This window comes from Columba livia, chromosome 7 (assembly GCF_036013475.1).
Source record: "Columba livia isolate bColLiv1 breed racing homer chromosome 7, bColLiv1.pat.W.v2, whole genome shotgun sequence".
Lineage (NCBI taxonomy): Eukaryota > Metazoa > Chordata > Aves > Columbiformes > Columbidae > Columba > Columba livia.
In genome coordinates, this window is record NC_088608.1 from 14,029,599 (window position 1) to 14,052,087 (window position 22,489).

The 22,489-nt window shown below is 36.9% G+C and overlaps 1 long non-coding RNA gene across 1 annotated transcript in view; it reads left to right on the forward strand.

Annotated features, from left to right (window-relative positions):
* LOC110366121 (uncharacterized) overlaps nt 1–22,246 on the forward strand; it is a 101,388-nt gene extending 79,142 nt beyond the window's left edge. Inside the window, exon 3 of the long non-coding RNA XR_010473908.1 lies at nt 22,119–22,246. This is a non-coding gene — a long non-coding RNA (uncharacterized LOC110366121). The remainder of the gene's footprint in view (nt 1–22,118) is intronic.
* Nucleotides 22,247–22,489: the final 243 nt, after the last annotated feature.

Below are 22,489 nucleotides of genomic sequence, written 5' to 3' on the forward strand. Positions count from 1 at the left end.
TTCATGAAGCATGGGTGGAGGCCCAGAGCTATGCAAACAGCTTAAGAAAAAGAAAAGGGAGCAACAATATTACAAAGAGGGAGATGCTTAATAAAATTACAAAAGACATTGAACTAAGAGTATAGTGTCATGGGATATAACAGTGCATTCTGGGAAATATTAGCATGCAGCTTTCTACAATTCAAAGCACGCAAAGCAGATGAAGCCATGCACTGTTTGAAAGTCAACTGATGAGTCTGTTGCAGGGGACTGATTTTAGCTTTCTGCTTGCTGCAGAACAATGTTTAGATTTCTTAAAGAGAAACGTGATATTAAAGAGTTTGGTGGTGGGTTTGCTCTATTATTTACTGCATGGGGGAGATATACCAAACCAAGTATCGCTTACCTTCTTTCCAGGCACGTGTATTCATTCATGAAGCAAACCTTCAGGCATCTTCTCTCCCTGAGGACTGTTCGCTTCAGGGCTGTGTTTTGAAACTCCAGAGGCAAACTCTCAGGCAACGCGTATATCTGTCATGATGCAAACATGTTCAGGGTTCTTCTACCCCTGATAACCTTTTGCTACAGAGCCTGTACTTAGAGCTCCGAAGACAAACTTTCAGGGGAGACCTGTAACTGCATGCAAAGTAGGCTTTCAGGAAGCAAAATTTTCAGGAAAATAATTTAATGGATTGAAATAACAAAAGGGCTGGCTCAAGCTTGTCACCTACACAGAGGTCTGCCCAAGCATAAATTGCAAACTTTTATATCTTTACAGACCACTCACACCAAGATGCAGTCCAATAGCAAAATTTCACCACCAGGTCCCTTGCTCCCCATTGAACCCTTTTTCCCTGACTCCATGGGGGCCTTTGTTTTGTTCAGCTGTAGACATTGTTTTAGGTCTATATCCTTGAAGGTGTAATTTTGTCTGGATAAATCCTTTCTTCTCAGTGAAGTGCAAACAGGCCCTGCACTGCAGATGTTTGCAACGTCTCTACGTTAGTCTTGGATCATTGTTTTCTCAGTCAGTTCAATTTTTCCCAGCAAAAGGCAAGCTGACTTTATCTTGTAAATATTTTGTGCAGTCTGCAATTGCCCTGTGTAAAATTTTAGCAAATCTAGTCTAACAAGCAATATGAATCAAGGAGTATATTAAAAATCATACAACCTTATATTCCCAAATAATCCATTACATTCAGTATGCATCTACTTAAGCTAAATGGCTAACATTGAACTTAAATTAGGCTCATCCACTGACCTGTGAGTAGCAAAACCATTGCCATACAGCTCACTTGCTAAATGCAGGGAGAGCTCAAAGTGGGCTCATCCAGGCTGTCATATTTATAGAATTAAGTGGTTGACTCGTAGTCAAACTGCATGCAGTAGGAAAAGTCTGCATGCGACTCCCTGCACCCACAAGCCACTGGTGTTCAGTGTGCTGTTCTGCTTCCCTGTGGGTCTCCTGGAAGGAGTTCTTGGCCTGGCTGTGGCTCAGACCTTTACTTCCTCTGGAGCCGGGACGAAACTGCTGCTTGTTTGGCTGGGCGCGGGTTGAGTGCATACACCACAGAGTCTCCTAGTGGCCTTAAGATCTGTGGCAAGTTTGTAGCTTGACGATAGCTCTGAGTTGACTCTATGCAACAGGACATTGCAAGCCCGGTCGTTTGTGGTGTCTTTGTAAATATTCGGTTGGCTGCCAAAGCAGTACTATGCTAATCATACTCATAAGAAAAGCTGTTGTCTACCACCATATAGGAAATAATTCACGTGTTTAATAGGCATCTATTTTAGAAATTCTGAGATGTTCACCTGGAGCTGATTGATAGGACCTAGAAGACACCAATACCTTTCCACTTTGTCAATTGGAATGTTGACAGGATAACTGATAGCACTTGCATTGATCTCATAAATCCTGGTTAGGTACCTCATAGAGATGAAAAACCTGTTTGAGAACTATATCACCCTTGGCTAAATACAATAAATTGTATTGTATGTATGACTTGCAGTAGAACTGAGGAAGAAAATGTAGAAACAGTATGTTCAGGCTACAATAGCCTGAAGGTTTGCTGAGGTGATCTGATATAACGTTACAAATAGGAGCTCTACTGGGGCTATTGCTGGACCAGCTCTGGTTGAACATAGAGATTTTTCTACCACTTGTCAATGAACTTCAGGATGAGGTCCCTGCACAGGAGCCTGAGTGTAAGCGAGCACTTCCTTGTTTTTCTCCTCCCACCCCAGCACTGAGATATCCTTGCCTAAAACATCAGTCATTCAAGACTGAAGCCAGAATGACAAGCAGCATGGAGATTGAACAGAACAGCAAGGACATTGAGTTTAGTTACGTTTCCTCAGATTTAGAGTTCACATCCTAAGGTACTAGATATTACTCTCAGTTACAACAAACATCAAAATAAACAGTGACTCAACCTGATAGTGGTTTTCAGCAACTGTATGTGGTGTTTGAAGTACATATCTGAAGGCCTCTTGCAACGATGTTTAGATGCCTCTCCAGTGTTACTCTAATAAACAGTCCAATAATTTATCTTTTAGAATATTAAACAATATAAGTTTTATCAAGGAAAAAACTGACAAGCTGGAATACAACAATTTGCATGAGCTATTTCCTATTGTACAACCAGCCTGCTAATACTGCCTACAATGATTGAAGTGACAGATGATAACTTTTTGTTCTGTTCAGTTTCTTAGAGAACAAGAAATATGCAAAACCAGCTTCAGTATTTGCAGTGTAAAAGCTTTTTTCCAGTTATGCATATAGAATATAATGACTTTTTCCTCCTACTGCCAGACATAAATACTGCAAAATACAGGAAACTGATTTATTAACCTTTCCCTTTAAACTAACTTTAAAAAAAAAATAAAATAAAAATAAAACAAAAGAGAGACAAATTAGGTCTGTAAGAGTATGGAGCATGTACAAGACTTGCCCCTTCTTGTGCTGCCAGTAGTTACCCTCACAGTCCACTTTTAAGCTAGTAATATGGTTTCATTGCTTTTCTTTAGGCCCTTTTCCTTTCCAATGATTATTTTCTGTCTTTGGAGCTAATTTTTCTTTTCCTCATTTACATAAATGGGAGTGCTGCTGAGGATAACTTGTCAAGACAAAGAAGTTACATTTTACAGAAAACATTGAAGATTCTGGAGAAAAGGATATAAATTTACAAGAAATAAATTGACAACTTCCAGTTTTCTAAGATCAAAAATCCTAATAAATGAGTGAGTTGCAGAGGAGTAAAATAAAGTCCTTGCTGTCAGGAAGGTGATTCTGATGTGAGCATAATTTCAAACTAAAGTTTTCCAGGAGGCACTGCCAAGTGCAGTGTCTTGTCTCTTTCTGCGTTCTTGTTGCTTATTCTTTTCTTTTCAACTCTTTATATGTTACTGATAACTTCTCAGTGCAGCTTCACAAATGCATTTGGGTACACGTAGTTGCTGCAGCGCCCATGAAGAGGTTTGTCATGGGCAACAGAATTCCTGTGAAGGGTCTCCATTTTAACCTCCCAACAGATAATAGTGTGTGGATAGGAAAGAATGTTATTAATAGAAAATTCAGTTTGGAAGTTTTATGCAGCCAGTGATACAGTGGATGAGCCCAATAGCTGATTTAAAATAGATGAATCCACTTTGAAATCACTGCTGCTTTAAAATTAAATCTACCATTTTGAAACAGCCTGTAAAATGTCATTAGGTTCTACAAACTATAGATGATTTTGAACTTAATAAAAGGAAAAATCAATTAGTAAATCCATTTTGATGAAGATGATTTAATCACTACATTGGAAGTTAATGGTTGCTTTGTGAGTGCTGTTGATACAGTTACATTAAATTTATTAAAAAAAAAAAATGGACAGTACAAACCAGTATTAAATGTACATACACACTTAGTGTTTCAGAAGGATTGGTTTCTGAAAGACAGTTGGGAGGAATGAGGAGGAAGAGAGTGAATGAAAACAGGATACACAGTAGAAGGCTATGATGATACACAGTTGATGGCTATGATTCTGTAGTCTGGGAAGAAGACAACTATAAGCCCATCACTGTTCAATGTGGCAATAGACAACAGAGAGCAAATAAAAAGAGACAAAGGATGTATTAATATAACTTTTAACTTAAGAAGCATAAAATTGCTAAGGGAAGTTGAAAAGTGTCACAGAAACTTTAGCTGAGTTGAGAAAAAGCAGAAAAAATGTATCAGTGATCACTTCTTTGTGAACCTTTAAAATTTGTTACCAATGCGGGGAAAAGCAAGTATGTTATTCATACTTATAAATCATATGCATATATACAAACCAACATCATACAATATGACAGTGATTTTATTTTTCCAGATTATTTTTAACGAAGTATCATGTATGTTACAAAGCATCATGCAATTCTTAAGCATTCTCAATTTAAAATCGATAATCCCTAATAATTTGAAATCTAGAGTCTTAAAAGAACATGTTCAGTTCTGAAATTTGGTGTATTATAGAATGTGTGAAAAAGGAATGTGACAGGGCAATGTTATGGCACTTCTAAAAGTGACAGGTACATAAACCCAAATAAGTGTTGGAAAATTAACTCAACATTGATGGTAGTCAAACTAGTAGATCAGTTACTAGAGTCCACCAGCAGGATTTTGTGGAAAGTATATCTTCTCAAAATAACTTTAAAAACTCGTGCATGACTTGAAGGTATATAATCTCATATGTCTTCAAGAAAATCTTAAATCATCAACTTGTATGTACCAGAAAGTGAAGAAAAAGTGTATCTGAATAGATCTTTCTATTGTGTCAATGTACTAGTGAATGCTTTAGGAAGACTCTCTGACTTAATTTTTCATGAACTTCATTAACATCAAACTTTCTGTTGCAAGTGTACTGAAATTCAGTCAATAAATTTGCTCATTGAAATATTTTGTCTATAACCATCATTCTTAAAATAGGTCAATAACAGTCAAATTCCAAAGGTAAGCAGGAAAGAATGAAGACTTCCATTCTCATTTGTATCCTAAAATATGATACTCCATAGCAACTCACAGCGGGAAACTCAGTAAAATTTATATAAAGCATATTAATGCAAATTGTCAGAACATACCTCATTGCAAAAGTTGCCACGTAAAGGGAAACAAGTTCCTCTAATTAAATCTAAAACCTTTACAGCTGTGAAACTATAAATTGTTATCTATATTAGTGGTAGCTGTAGAATTTAATCTAAATTGAAGTATTATGTTTTTTTCATCCTCCTACATAAAGACTTACATGAAATTAGAACATACTTTTTAACTTCTTCCGTATGAGTACTGACTCTAAGATGTCAGCATGCTCTTCCCAGAAGAAATGCTTATTAGGTTTATGCTCATTAAATAGTCTCTTTCGTCTTTCCGTTTTGTGTTTTGTGGGGTTTTTTTGTTGTTGTTGGTTGGTTGGTTGGTTTTTTTTGCAAGTAGTTTGATTTTTAGTGAGCAAGGGGAAAGGCACAAAGTTTTAATTTCGTGTGTCTGATGCTTCTGTAACAATAAACAACAGGGTCTGAGAAGTGCTGTGCTGATCAACTGCATCTGATGCTCCACTCTGGCTGGAGGAGGTAACTAGTCACAGTTCCTTGTGCCATATATGTCGTCAGAAGATCCCTGAAAGATAGCTGCACCTATGAACATGGGTTTGAAACCTCATGAGATAGATTTTTATCAGTTCAGAGAAAAGTATTCAGCAATTTTAGTGGATAGGTATATGTTTCTTAAAAATAAAAAGGTCCAAGAAAGTGGAAAGAATAATTTTCACAACCTAAAAATTTGACTTCTGATTAATATGTCACATTAACTTTGGATTTACATCATTAAACCATAAAAGGGCAGAGGGTCTCATGGGCTCGTCCCAAGGGCAGGACAGAATCTTAGACATTGTTACTTTCATTCAGGCCTTCTGTGTCAAAAGCATAAGGAAAATCCCAGTTTACAGTAAGATAACTAGCCAGCACTTCCCACACTTCTAGCCTAGTAACATATAATTGGATTTCCCTTTAGCAAGTTCATTATGCGTTTTTGTTTTTCACTATCTTTTTTTTTTTTTTTTCAGTTATATTGCTGTTTAGTAGTCTGGTTTCTAGTGTTTGTTTTGTGTGTGTGTTTTGTTTTGTTGTTTGTGTTTTTTTGTCATTGTTTGGCTTTGTTGTTGTTTGTGAAAGTATTGAGTTTTGTTTGTTTTTTTAATTTCTGCCCTCTGAGAGAATCACTTTTCTAACAGTGAGAACTGTGAAAAAGAAAGAATTTACAGAGACTTTCAGAATTCACATTGAGGTCTGCTTAATCCAAAATCAGCTAAATTTCATATTTATGGTGATAAGGAGGAGGAATACATTTATAGAGTTAATATAGTTATAAGCCTCTCAGCTCCAGTATTTTGACTATGTAAGTTTGATTTGCAGTGTGTTCTGACATCGTGCTGTATAGATCCAGAGGTGATTGATACAAACCCCTAAGATACTGGTCTGCCCTGAACATTTTTCATACAATCATCTGTTGTATGTTCTCTAAGCAGCAGCCTTTTAGCTGAGGCATTTAAATCTGGTGTTTTGTGGATATTGTATGTTTCGATACATTCTTGCAGGAATAGGAACCCCAACACAGAAATATAGGACACTTGTTCAAAGATGAAAACGACACTTTTGTGCCTCATTGTATATGCCAAGGTTTTCAGTTGGAGCTTTTCTAGCAAAAATGAAGTTAGACTGTGACATTGGAGCTATCACACTCTATTAGAGACCTGCTTTGAGAAGTGGGGATTTCTGGAGTGATTTGGAATCCTTCGGTACAGACATCAATGCAAATTTCCAGTGTTTGTTGACATATGACTGTGTGTGATGGCTGCTGCTGCTGCTGACATGTATTATCTGGATGTTTATAAACAAGTCAAAGCAAAAGAAAATATCACTGTGGTGCGAGAAGCCTGCAGAGAAGATAAGGTATGAGGGCAGAAAGGTACAGGTCTGTGATGAATAATGTCTTTATTCAGTTCTTAGAGAGGGCACAGGTTGCATAACCTCATTTTGTACCTCTTCTCAAACTGCAAATCAAATCCTTTTTTTCTGTAAGACTGTAAAGCAGAGCTGGGGCTGGGCTTTTGTTATGCTTATGTGCAGTACTTAGAACTCACAATAACCCAATCCTAACTGAAGTGTCCAAGTACTATGAATAATAATCAAACCATAACAGCAGGAGGTACCTAATGAACAGAATTAATGTATCTCTTGTTCCAATTTACTAAGATTAGTAAACTTGTTATTCTCCTAGTGATAAATACCTGGCACTGATATCTTCACCGCTGGAGGATCTTTTGATTACTTCTTTTCAATGCTATTTCTTTTTTTTTTTTTCCTCAAATGAGCTGCTAGACATTAATAGCTATGCCCAAAGTCAGGTTCTTGTGTGCCATTCCTGATTGATCTGTCATGAAATTAACTTGGCAGCTTCACAAGTATTTTCATTTCTTGGTAATCAGTATCAACATTGGAAAGAGTACAACAAATAAGTGTTTCTTTCACAGGAAATCAAGGCAATGTGTTAGCTTCCATTACAGGCTCTTATTCAGACTGTGTCTTCCTATAGGCAGAGATGGACTGATGTGATTTGTTTTGATGTTAAAGGACCAGATGTGTTTTTATGTTGTGTTTGGTTGGTTGGTTGGTTGGTTGTTTTTTTTAACCTACTGCTAAAATCCCAGTTTTTGTCAGGCTTTTTTGTGTGTGTGACCTGAACTAAGTCATTTAACTTTTTTCAGTGTTTTCCTGTTCATGAATACGAAATAATACAAACATTCTTTTAAATGCTTTTTCTGGGTTACAGATATCACAGTAAGAATATTTCCTAGCACAGTATTGTCAGTTAAAGAGATGACACTGAACAAGAGTATTCCAGTTAAGGAACCATATTAGACCAATAAAGTATGAATTCAAATATTTTTTTCTACTTGCAGCTGTGCACCCTTGAAAACGCATTTCTTTTGGAATACTGCACAGACTCAGTACCTCAGAAACATTTTGCATGTTAGATCTCACTAGCTTTAAAAAATGCGATTTCAAGTGGTGTGGGATCATAGGGCCACTAAGATGCTCTAAAGGGGAGGGGAGGAGCTGGATGTTAACCTGGAGAAGGGAAAGCTAAGAGTGGGGAAATCTACTTGCGGTTTTCACTACCTGAAGGGAGTAACAGAGAAGATTGAACCAGACTTTTGGAGGTATAAAATGAAAGTACAAGAGACAATGGAAAGGAAACCTCGATTAGTTAACAGGAAAAAAAAAAAAAAATAATCACCATAGAACAATCAATCATGGAACAAAGGCCCAGAGAAGTGACAAGGGATCAGACCCAGCCAGCATGGGTTTAGGAGGGGCAGGTCCTGTCTGACCAACTTGATCTCCTTTTATGATCAGGTGACCCACCTGGCGGATGAGGGGAAAGCTGTCTCCCATAATATACTCCTGCAAAAGCTGGTAGCCCGTGGCTTGGACAAGTGTACTCTCTGCTGGGTTAAGAACTGGCTGGAGGGCTGGGCCCAGAGAGTGCTGGTGAATGGGGCTGCATCCAGCTGGCGGCCAGTCACTAATGGTGTCCCCCAGGGGTCAGTGTTGGGTCCAGTCCTGTTTAACATCTTTATTGATGATTTAGATGAGGGGATTGAGACCATCACCAGCAAATTTGCTGATGACACCAGGTTGGGAGGGAGTGTCGACCTGCTGGAAGGCAGGAGGGCTCTGCAGAGGGATCTGGATAGACTGGAAAAATGGGCTGATTCCAATGGGATGAAGTTCAACAAGGCCAAGTGCCGGGTCCTGCACTTTGACCACAACAACCCCCTGCAGTGCTACAGGCTGGGCACAGAGTGGCTGGAGAGCAGTCAGGCAGAAAGGGACCCAGGGGTACTAATTGACAGGAAGCTCAACATGAGCCAACAGTGTGCCCAGGTGGCCAAGAAGGCCAATGGTATCCTGTCCTGTATCAAAAATAGCATGGTCAGCAGGATGAGGGAAGTGATCCTTCCTCTGTACTCTGCATTGGTGAGGCCACACCTGGAGTATTGTGTTCAGTACTGTGCCCCTCAGCTCAGGAAAGATATTGAAGTGCTGGAGCGGGTCCAGAGAAGAGCAACAAGACTGGTGGAGGCACTTGAACACAAGACCTATGGGCAGAGGCTGAGGGAGCTGGGGTTGTTTAGTTTAGAGAAGAGGAGGCTTAGAGGTGACCTCATCACTCTCTATAACTACCTGAAGGGAAGTTATAGCCAGGTGGGGACTGGTCTCTTCTCCCAGGCAGTTAGCAATAGGACAAGGGGGCATGGGCTTAAACTCTGCCAGGGGAAATTTAGGCTGGATATTAGAAAGAAATTCTTTACAGAGAGAACGGTCAGGCATTGGAATGTCCTGCCCAGGGAGGTGGTGGACTCACCATCCCTGGAGGTTTTTAAACTGAGATTGGACATGGCACTTAGTGCCATGATCTAGTAAATGGACTGAAGTTGGACCAAGGGTTGGACTTGATCTCTGAGGTCTTTTCCAACCCAGTCGATTCTGTGATTTCCATCCTTGGAGATTTCTGAAGCTTGTCTGGAAAAGCCTACACAATCCAATCTTCCTTCTTGGTTAACTCTGCTTTGAAAAGGGAATTGAACCAGACAAGTTCCAACTCTCCCTTCCGCCTTACATTATTCTATGACTACAAACAGGAAAGTCTGGAGAGAGTTGAGCTGTGTGTGCTTATTATAACATACTGCCTATAATGTTACATAAAAAATGAAGTTTGCATGAGAAAGTATACTAAGTAAATTGACAAATGCTGGATGAAATTCTGTTTTTCCCAAAGGTACAGATGTATATCAGATTTTTAATATTTCTTTATCTTTTTTTTCTTACCCTTAAAGCCTTGTCTTCATGTAGATGTCATTGTGCAGTATGTGTGGGCAGGAATTTATAGTGTGGTAGTGTTTTGCCCTGTCTTCCTCCATACACGTACCTCAGGCTTTTATTCATGAAGAAGGACAATTTACACTGGCAGATTTGATCAGATTGTTTCACTTAGTTGTCTGGCCTACTGCTTCTGCAGTCGGGTGAGCTGCTCAGGAAGAAATTCCTGCTCTCCTGCAGTTTATAGCCCAGTGCTTTAAGGCCAGCCAACATGCCTTACACCAATGGATTGGGCAGTTAGATGATTTATGAACTGGTTCGCATACTGCTCACTTGTCTTTGAGATGGGGCTGGAGTAGGATTACTTTAGCTTTCCTTAGTAAATTCCACAGGCTTGCAGAATGGCTTTGTGCACTGCAAGATTCATTTACTACATCACAACTTTTCTGTGGGGATTAAGGCTAATATTTCCTACTTTCAGAAGCAAAATTTTAAAACTATGGATATACGTTAGTGTTTGCTTATATGGGATACTGCATTATTAACTATACAAAGAGAAAATAATTAGCTGTGTAATCACTGCAGTCACTCAGAATTCACCTGTAAATTGCTATCTGACGAATCTTCACAAAAACACCTGCTCATCAGAATTTCATAGTGGGGTACTACTTCCAAGTATTTATCTTGACATAGATTGAATTTCTCAATGCATTCTACTATAAGATCTACTAGTAAGCATAAGCTTCCTGATGGGAATTTTCTACCTGGGTTTTGTCTCAAGTTTCCAAGATAAGACAGAAAAATAATAATGATAATTGGTTTTTCATACTTTCATCAGAAAAATACAAACTAAGTCAGATTTATAAGTTCCCCAGAAAGGACAGAAACTATTCATATTTAGAAACAACAACAAAACATGTTTCCAAACAGTTCTGGAAGTATTTTGTGTATGTCACTGAACTGGAAGAAGACTGAAATGGTTGTTCACAAAGCGATAAAAATAGTTTGATGCATTTCTTTTAGTATCTTGGTTAATTTATGACCTAAGGTTTTGTTCATGGTTTCCCAGAAACTTGTCTAGTTTGTGTGGCAATTGCATTTCTACCTTGTCCTAGACTGAAGATCTTTAATCAAAAGGACTTAAAACACATGGATTTGATTCAGTAGAATATGGGTAAATATAAAGGTAATTTCTTATTTTTCTGCTTTGCATGGAGAACAATCACTGTGTAATCACTGAGGCTTCTTATTAATAATCTAATAATTACTGTATTAGTTTCATAACTTTTGCACAAAGTTATGTATGCCTAGATTAAGGATTTAAAAAACCATAGCTCCACTGGAATTCATAAATTAGTTTCTTTACAAATCAAGATTTGCATTATACTGGAGTCAAAATAAATTCTAATGCAAAGATTCATAAACTAACATTAGTCAGAGCTGGTTAGTATTGCTGATACCTGAGGGCAAACCAGTCTTACACCAGGAATTATTATATCTACACTGACATAAACCAGTTCCAGAAATAATGCATATTCCAAACTCAAAGTTGTGCTGTTTCTGGACTGGGTGCTTTGTTTTTTGGGCCAGTGGCAGCAATGACTACAATAAAAATAAAGGTATCAGCATAGTCCAGTTTCTGAAAGGTCTCTGACTCTTTCAGTAACTTTGTTATTTGTGCCAGGATGTTAGATCAAATCCACCACGTAAAATGGGTCTCACACTTGTCATTTAATTGAACAAATTCTAGCTACCTAGCCCAAAACAGGGTGAGGTTTGGTCCAGTGGCAGAAATAGGATAGATGGTGGTTCAGACATAGGCTTCAGAAACTAGAGAAATTACACAGAGAGTAGTAGGGCTTATGGTGTGCTGAATTGCATTCAGCTTTTAGGAATAGTCTAGAGAATTTAATTGTGGCTTCAAGGAATCAGCTTGTTCTATACGCAGTTTGACTGCGGTTATTTACATTGTTTTAAAGCCTGCGAGGGAAAATCTTAGTGATTACACTGGGGCTGGGATGACTCCTGTGCAGAAGACCATACACTCATGTCAGTAGAGATTTCTTCCATAATCCTGGGTGCAGTGAAATATCAGTGCCTGTTGATGAAATGCTGGCTGTGGAATCTGTGGGCTTAGGTGCTGGATACTCTTCTGATTAAAAAAACAAGATAGATGAAAGACGCTAGAGAAAAAATTAATGTTCTTTACACTTGATTAACTGCTTAATATTCCTAATGTGCTCAAGGTACTGGAAACACTAGGAGGGGAAACCCAGACAACTCAGTAAAGTGAAAGTCAGTAAGGCCAGTTTTTAATTAAATTTAAATTAAAAAGAGAGAGGAAATTAAAGTATCTATCACACTGAAAAAAATCAAAGCAGATTCAACTCCTTAAAAAAAAAAAAAAAGAAAACCTCAATTGAAAACTAACAATCTAGCTTTAAGGAATCTACAGAGAATTTATTGTTACAGCAAAGGAGTTTTCATGATCATATGAAGCCAAAAATCATTTTAATAATTTGGTTCTTGTGCTGTTAAAATAATTAGTAAACATATAAACATGTAGTTTAAAATTTAAAGTAATTTAAAAAGTTTAATTCTTATGAGATTCTGTAACTTTACCCAAGAAAACTGACAATACAGTCGGGCCAAAAACTCAAGGTAAAAGTGCTTTTACCAAGTTTAAAATCCAATCATTGTTAGCGATACCATACTATGTGTTGCTTGGGTAGAAGGGCATTATAATTAATATTTGTGTGATCAGTGGATCCATCTGCTACATTTGCAGATGCTGAAACTACTTTAGAAGGTGGCTGACAAAGAGGAAAGAAAAGCATGTGCATAAAGACAATTCGATCTTTCCTTCAGTCCAGCATACAGAATCAATACAAGTGGTACGTGCTATTTCAGCTACAAGTAGGTCCCTCTTTATATATAATATTTAACCAAGGGAGTTTCCGATATTGTCACTTAACTGAAGTACTTCAGACATTTGCTCATGAACTGTAGGTTAAATCAGAATTAAGATAACTTTTTTTAAAGAAAAAAATTGTGAATTATAAAGGGTTTGAATAATAATCATAACAAAAAATACCTCCCATCTGAATCCATATACCTTATTTTCTTAATTTGATACTTCTAGCATTTTTTTTATATCCATGTTACCACTAATAAAATTTAAAAGCTAATTAACATGGGCATTCCTAGTTCATTGAATTAGGTGAAAGAATAGTCCTGCAATAGGACTGTACTCCCTGTATAAAAGAATGAAGCAATTTGAAGTAGTTTCCTGTGTGTATCATAAAAGTTTCCTGATAAGAAGATCAGCTCTACTGCAGATTTGTTAACTGATCTCCATAAATCTGAATTTGCTTTGCTGAGTCAATCTGATCTGATTAATGGAATATAGCATCATCAACTTAACCAACTAAATTTGAAAGCTACCCTTAGTATTTTTATATGGTGATTGTTTAAGTTTCTTTGAACTGAAGAAGGTCTACTGGAATTTTCTTGTTCCATTGTTCGCTTGGGCTCATATCGTCTTGAAATGTATAATGGGATGGTTCGTCTGCTCTATCAAAAATGATGTACTTAAATTCCATTCAGTGAGACACCAAAATAACTGAACAAATTTTATACATGTTAGAGGAAGGGTGAAAAGTGGAAGATCAGAAGAATGCCCAGTCATCTGTATCACACATTAAAAATTCTCCCCGCGCTTTCATACTTTTGTTTGTTTGTTTTTTGTTTTCTTTTTTTTTTTGATTGATCCTAAAATGAATCCAGTTCTGGCCTCAGCCAATTAAATTAATTTTCATTCTTAACTATCCAGGAATCACTCTCCATCTCCATGATAAAAGCCATCTTCATTACACGCAGACATTGCATTACTACTACTGGTAGACATAAAACATCGTGGCAATATCACTATTGTTATGGCTGATAAAACAAGACACTGGTCTCAGGTACTTAAAACTGTAAAATTATTGCCCTTTAGGCTGAGGTTTCTCACACTTGTTTTTTAATGAAGAGGTGATGTCCTTTTTTTGAAAAGCTTTATGAAATCCCAATTGGGCATTTTGTTAGATATTCAAAGACAAAACACAGACTCAAGTATTCCTCCCAACTTAAAAACAAACAAACAAGATTTTTATTTGTGTTTGAATGTGTATCTATATACTTTTTCTTTTCAGTTCTGAAGATATACCAAAAATACTTTCAAAAGTACCAGAATATCTTCATAAAAATCTTTTGACCATCTCTAGCAGAGAATATACAAAACACTGCTATTTCTTTATCTACATATCTCTGAGCTCATGTGGGGATGGAGAGAAAAACTCAAGAGATTTCCCTGTAAAACTCACTCCTCTCATTTTGGCTACAATACTCTTACCAGTAGGTCTGACCAGTTCTCATGATGCAAGTATGTTTGTAACCTCAGACCTACCAATTGCTTCCAATTTGCCATTTTCCTTGTCTCACTGCATTCATTGTTACCGTCTATCACCAGATTTGTAATCAAATCTTGAGCAGCTATTTTTATTCTGGCTACAGCTTCTGGAGTCAGGTTATTTCTATGGAAGATTTATCCATCACTTCTGAGTTTCTAGCCCTCATTAACACCTTGCAAATACAACTTTCCGTAACAGAATCAACATGAAAAATGGCTTTTATCTATCTGTTGACAATTTCAGAATCACCTAAGACTGCTAATGGTTATGTATCCTACCTCAACTGTTAAATTTTTCATTTTCGCTACAGAATCTTTGATCTCAGGCGTTTTGGTCATGATTGTTTTATTTAGTAACATTGGTGTGGGTAGTCGTATGTAAATTCTCTGAGATATTAATGATAAGCACACTCTTCATCCAGACCAAAGCATGTACATACAGACTATTCTTATGATTTAAAGTGACAATTCAATAACTTTTTAGTTTTTATTCACTGCTGTGCTCTATTATTCGGTCCATTTATTGCTGCTTGACCATTTGAACTATTCAGTAAAACGAAAGTGCACAAATAAAAACCTTCATTTTGCAAGTTTCTGGAAATGAGGAACATAACGTATCTTAAGAGAACATGATGGATGAAAAGGAATTTACCCAGAATATTGAATGTCAGAACAAAACATCCAAATTTCAGCTGCCACAACACACAAAGGAAATATTTCTTGCAAGAATAGTTGTTTCTGAGGGAAAAACAAAAACAAAAAAACAAACAAACAACAACAAAAACCAAACCAACTTCTTTAGTTTTATTGAAATTTTCAGGAGAAATACATTCCTTTCCTGCCCTCATCTAATTAAAATTACTTAAAGAAACATAGTCAGATATTTCTGCCTTGGGTAACTCAATGATTCTATAGTTAAAAATAAAAGACATTGATTTTCTCACAGAAATGTAAAATCCTATCCTAGAAGATACCCTAACATTGGTTTATAGACATGGACTCAAGAACTCCTAGCCCATAGAACTCGGTGTCTGTAGAGACATGGCTTACAAGCAATACTACTATATAAAGCACTTAAAAGATGGCTTTGCACTTAAGGTTAATTGGAGAAATAGCCTGACATTTACAGGAGTAATGCTGGACTGCATCTTAGTTGTGTTTGTCTTTCCCTTGTGTTTCTAGAACAGCCAGATATTCACATGGATTTTTTATTTTAAAAAGGAAGAACACAAGGCAGAAATTGTATTTGCAGTGTATGCTGATTCCAACATTATTCTTTAGGAGGAAAACAACAGCATTTGATTATGAGAGAAGTTACTCCATAAACTTCACACAAATCACAAAAGTTAGATCTTCAAGAAAGGGACTTGAACTAGATGAAATGCAAACCATTTTAACCTTCTTAGGCTGACAATTTTTCTTTAAATTCAGGTTTAAAATGAAGTAAGGACTTCAGTTTGTAACGCAGACTAAGCCCATTACTGGCTACACACTTACTGTAGTGCAGGCACGTAAACATAGCAAGTATCAACATCTTTATTGTTTTTTCCTGGGGAAGGACTTGCGAGCAGCTGGAAAAAGAAGAGAGAGGAAGAGTAGATTAAAAATTATATCAAAACTCTATGAGACAGAATTTGAACCAGTGTAAATTAAACTCTCTTGGGGCAAGTAGAGTCCTGCTGTTTTAAAACCATCTGAGGTTCTTCCACCTTATCAGTGGCCTGAAATTCCAGTAGCATTTAAGAAGTCAAAATAAGTGATATTTCCACTGAGTTGCTCCGGTCTAAGCCCTACAACTACCATTATAGTTACTACTTTCCTCATGGCTAAGAAAGTATGGAGATGCTCTGAGAAGACACAAAAATGTGCCTAGTGCTTAAAAGAGAATAGTTATTGGTGATGACTTTCTTGCCTGAAACTGTGGTACAGCTGTTGATGGACTAGCCAGAGAAGTCAGTCAAATGTTCTATTGAATGTCAGCCACTACTCAAAGGGTAAACTGGTCAATTTACCCTCTCTTTTTGTTTGTCAGGAAAACGGAAATTCAATGTGTTTGTGCTAAATACAGTGGAAAAACAAGAGAGGTGGAACAAGCAAAATTCATCTAAGATCTTGATATGACCAAAAGACATTAACAAGATGCAGCGTAGCTAAACAGTGGGAACTCCAGATCTAGAACTGAAGGATGGCTGCTTTATTTCTGATCAGTCTTGCAGTGTCCTTCTTTCTTTTATCCAGCCTGCAGAAACACTGCCAGCCTGGTTCTCCACTGTACAGCTTTATTTTTCCACCAACATGATTTCAAAAATAAACCTGCAGTAATCTAGTGAGTAATCAGGCCCAGAATCAGCAATGAGCCTTTATGCTGACAGCACCATGTGAGTGTTAGTAGTGTTGCCTTTCCTTATGGCTAAATTGGCCATAGTTTACAGATACTTCTATACCATTCAGTCCTATTAAGCTTTGGAGATGGTATGCTTTGTGGGCTTTGTGGAAAACCTGTTCTAAGGCAAAACACACTGCTGAAGAGTAAATGAGTTTTTGAACTCTTATATCTGTGCAACTCTGCCAATAACTCAGTTGGATGGCAGCCTACAGGTGCCTTAGTAATAAGTTGAGTAACTTTGTGGTTATCTAGCAAAATCACAACTGCATTCACCTGTCAAGGATGGTCATTAGTGGCAGTTTTTTGGTTCTTCCAAATCTGATCTTTAGTGCACCTAGACATTTATGAGCAGGTGGTTTTGGTGGAGCAGATGTATTGCAGAAAAAAAAGATGAAGGTATGGCATAGATTTACTATTTGTTTAACAGTGTATCCTCAGCTAATGAAAGTACAGAGTTCTCATAATAGGAAGGCAGCTGTCATCCATTTTTGAGGAAAAAAAAAAACCTCAAACCCTTGCAATCTTTTTTATCTTTGGTAAAGGGAAGGCTGTGGAGAAAATATTGATTAGCTGAGCATCTTTTTCTCAAAATATCTTTTCTTCTCCCCTTAGGCAAAAGTACAGTCCAATTACTACAAGCAGTGGGTGAGAAACATTGCTGGAAAATGCTCAGTTGTGCAATTTTCATATGTTTCCTGCAGTTCTTGTTTCATAAGAGTGGCTCCTCTTCCAGAGTGTTGTGTGGTCATTTAGAAACAGCTCAGGACAGTCTGGGAACAGTGTCGGTGAAATGAACTCCATCCCAAGATAATAAGTCAAACTGATGGTCTGTGCTTGAACACTAAATGAACAAAATGCCTCAAAGGGTGCTGCCCATTTCTGGTTACTCGTTCCTCCTGCATATAGAAAACCCAAGGAAAACAAACAGAAAAAGATACAAGCACAAAAAAATGCAAATTCTGTAGGCATCTGCTAAGCCCTTTGGTTTGTGTCCCTAAAAACTAAAAAGAGTTGCCAGTTCCGTCAATGTTACTTCAGTGGTATGTAGTAGGATAAGTAAAATGTCCCTGCATCCCACTCTTTTATACACTTTGTGTGCAGATGAATGACATGCAGTGGTATTTCAAAATCAACTTATACTTATCTGTGTCATTAAACATAACTGAACAGAAGTCGCCCTCATCAGTGAATACTCTTCAGCATAAGAAGTGTAGTAACATTTACTGTCTCCAGACACTTTTAAACTACTGTTGTTTAAGCATGTCTCTGCAAACTAAACAAGAAAACATTGTATTTGATAAAATAATAATCCAAGCACCACTGAAGGTCAACTAAAAGCTTCTGATTGACACTGTTGGGATTGGATTCAACCCCTGATGTACTGCGCCAGGCATTTTAAGGGACCATTTATCTTGGGCAATTATAACAAAGCTTATACTGCTCCCAACTCTGCCTTCCCCGTTGAAAGTCATAGCAGATCAAAACTTTAAGACTTCAAAGAAACCCTCTCCTGGATTGCTTTTGCAGCTCCCTATTTTGCTTGACTTATCGTTATTAAAAATTTCACTCCAGTCTCCATTCACATTGATCTGAGCTGCTGCTGCTGCTGGAATGACTGACAAGCTCAGAACAACAGATGACAAAACCAAGAAGAAAAGCAAGTCAGCATGAAACTTCCTGGAGGCCAGCACTAGTGAGGAACAGGAGCATAGAAAAGAAGTCAGGTGTACAGTGGATGTTAATGTGGGAGACAGTCCCTATTTCTTTTAAGAACAATATCTACAGAGGAGAATGGGAATATTGAGGAGTCTGGTTATGAATACACTTAAACAGGTTTTCATGAAGTTACTCCTGCTAAATTAGGGAAAGTTCTATAAGCTCAGAGACATTTAAGTTCTTTGAACTCTTCCAAATATTTGCTACATTTGACTCATTGTGCAGGATTCAATAAAATATCTGCTGAAAGGCTTTAATGAATCTATAGCTGTATTTATCCCAAACCCACCACTAAAAGCAGCAATAATAAGAGGATCTGAAGGTAGTCTGCAGGACCCAGCCAACAGAGCAACATTTATTTTGGTTCTTAGGATTATGATCTGTTTTTCTTGAATACAACTGGGCTTACACAAGTACCCTAAAATCCTTAAAAGCTAATTTCTTGGAATCCACAGACCCTTTCTAACTACTTTAAAAGTTTTGCTTTCAAAGCTCACAAACCTTACCTGAACAAAGAGCAACAAGCAAACCCTTCATAAAAGTGATTTATTTTATAAACAATGCTTTAAAATTTGAGGAAATTACTTAATTAAGAAATGTTTCACAGAAGATATTTATTGCTGCTAACCAAGATTTTAATTTTGAAGGTGAATATCTTGTTGTTGTTTAAATATGTAACTTCTATAATCATTTGCAAAAAAATATTTACTTATAAAGCATTCTCTACCTACTTGAAAGTTTATATAAAAAATTTTCTGCATATTTTGTTATCAGCAATTGCCTGATATTGTGAATATTGAGATGTTGGAGGTAAAATGTAGAAAGTTTATAGATAATCCTTAATTGTTTTCTGGAATAACAAGCTATTTGAATTTTTAAAATATGGAGATTAGCTGGAAAATGACTAATTATCTGGTAATGCTTAGGCAACATTTTACCAAAATGATAAGGACAGGCTTTACTTCACCACAGCAATTGTTTCTTTGAAGTCTTTTTTTTTTTTTCTTTAAGACTTTAAGAGCTATTTCAGTTTGAAAGACTATTTATAGAGCAAAGGACTATAATAAAATTGAAGCATGAGTTATTTTGAAACATTATTTCACATCCTATTTTTAACCCTGATTGATCTAAAAGGATGTCACAGGAAATGGCACTGAAAAAAAAGTAAAATTAAACTCCAGCTTCAAAAATAATACAATAATTTTCTCTTAATAAGGTCCAAACCAATGACAAATTTGATGTATTGGCAACTGCATATTCAAGACCTGATGATGCGAATGCTACCATTTCAAAGGCACTGAGCTGTCTAGGAGATCACAGTACTGATAACTAAATCCATCAACCTCCACAGAGATGTGCTTAAGGGCATAGAGAAACTCTGTGACCAACACTTCATCTGAGAGCAGGATCTTTAAGTGGCTCTAAATGGCAGAAGATGAAAGTACCTGTGTATTTTGTATCACCAGTCTCTGGCACTGTTTCGGGTTCATCCTGGCTGACAGCCAAGCACCTGCACAGGCTGGTGCTGGTCCCTCACACCCCCTGATGTAGAGAGGAGAGACTGGATTTCATGGTGGGTTGTTATCTGTCACTCTTAATAAAGCCAAACCTTTGGCCAAAGCTCTGGTGAAGTTGAATGTTGAAGTTGTTCAAGCTTTTCCAGAGCACTGTTGAGTTTTGAAGCTCCTCCTTTCATTAAAGCAATGAAAAGAAACATAGAGCTGTTATCTGTCTTTGCTGAGATTCTAACATCCTCCTTTGGTCTGAAACAAACAAGTTTTTCCCATCTAATAACTTAGCCTTAAGAATTCTGTGCTTGGCTTTGTATTTTAAACAATTACTTTCTATTTTGAGTTAGATGATCACTCATAAGTTCAAGGTCAGTATTACATACAAAATTAACTTCATCCATCTCTGCAAATAATGACCTCTGGATCAGTATTATTCATTAGACCACAGTGTAACAGAGAATAATTCTATATCCCTTTGACACTACAGGAAGAATTTTAGTATCTAAACCAGTGTGAGTGAGGCAGTTGTGTCTCTGTGGGTGGGCATGACCCTCTGCAGTTCATGTGTCTGTACGCAATAATTAATAATACCTACTGTGTAGGTAATTGTCTAAAACTGAATAGTGGCACATGAGAACCTATTATATTTAAACCTTAGAAAGCTGGTAAGATATTTCCTCTTTACGTCTTCCTCAAACATACCTCATCCAAACTATGCTTCTTAACATTGAATAAATTATATTGGATCACTGACAATGCTGTGTCATTGATTCACTGATTCAGCATGAGCAAATCGGTCACTTTCTAAAGCAGGATCTTCTCTTCTTACAACATCAAGTTTTTTTCTTGGAAGGTCTCTCATTTATGTACTAATCAAAAGCAATTGTTATTTCCTTGTCAGAAGGAGAGAAGGTGCTTTAGAGGTGATCCATCTGTTGTTTCCTTTATTTCTACTGTTATTTTCCGTTATATACAGTAGCCACTCCTACCTACATAATAAAGTCAGCATAATGAAATCACACGTTTGTTTCTGAATAATGCAAGATCCCAGTGGTATTTAGGGTGAAGTTTTTCCTTCTTCTTCTCCTCACTTCACAATAACCTCAAAGAAACAGAGTCTGTTGACTGCATCTGCAAAGTTCTATTAGCTACAGCATGTTAGGCGTACAGGTGTTAGCATGTGGCAAGTTTGAATAACATTTGCTTTAAAATTGGTTCTGTGAAGTCTAGTAAAATGGAGCAATATTGGTCTAATAGGTTTGCTCTTTTATGGATCAAGTCAAATGGTGCACAGAATGTTTTTATTCTCGCTAGCTAAATGTATCTACTTATGTAATGGCCAGACTATTGCAATGGGAATACTAATGATAGTAAACAGACAGGGCACTCTATTTCAAATCAAATGGGCTCAGAGATTACTCATTTTATTTTAGAATAACAAATGGACTTGTCAAAAATAAACAGAAGGAAACCATAAAAATGAAACACCTGCTATTTCTTTTTCACAGATGTGGCTGCATATGGGCAGACATACTTAAATATAAAATACTTGAATTATTATACAGGAAATTAATCGCTCTGCAGTATCAAACATCAAACAAAACTAATAAGAAAATTACGAAAGCTCTGAAATCTGTACCCACTAGCACAGTTCCAATGAAGATTTTACCATTGGTACCCACATTATTGTTTTCCTAAGGATTTTTACAAAATATTGTCTTTAAATATTGTCTGAAGAATTTAGGAGATGGCTTCTCTGAGCTTTTGACATTAGATTAAGATACTAAAAGTTTTGGTTTTTCTTTTGATCCTAGAATCAGACAGATCTGGATAAACAGTGGGTATTTATTGATTCTTCAGTTCCCTGCAAGAATATGTAGGTTCTATTTAGTTCATAATGAACCGGTAACTATTTCATATATATCAGCCGACTGTATATAGAATTATGAATAATTAAATAGTCCAAAATTTAGGGTCTCTGAATTTAGTTCTCTTTTCTGTCATCATATGGTATGTGGCTTCTGACATTTATATATCTACAGGTAAAATCCTAGTTCTGCAAAACTGTAGTGGGATTTTGTCTATAGCTTCAATGAGATTTCACTGTTTATCTTGTTTGCCACTTAGAGAGTGCCACTCAACTCCCTATCACATATTTGGTTTTGTTTTTTCATAGGTGAATATACAGTACCTAGGAGAATTCTTCACAATGACTCCTGTTTCTGCTAGGGTAAGTTAATAATATAATCTCAAAAAGATCCTTCTTAGTGGCTAGAAAAACAGAATAGTCTCTCATAAAACTTAGAAAATTTTGCTTATGCAAAAGGCTTTTATAATTGTTATTATTACAGTCCTGATGGATTGCAGAAAGCTAATATGATAAGATAGGATTTCATGCAGTTTATATTAATTGAGAAATATTCAGCTATAAGTGTATTTCACATGTAATTTGGAAATTATTAATTATGCACGAAAACAAAGCTGTAATTTGCCTGTTCTCTGCACTTTAGGGATGTGGCTAGTTCCAAATGTAGTACAACACTCAGA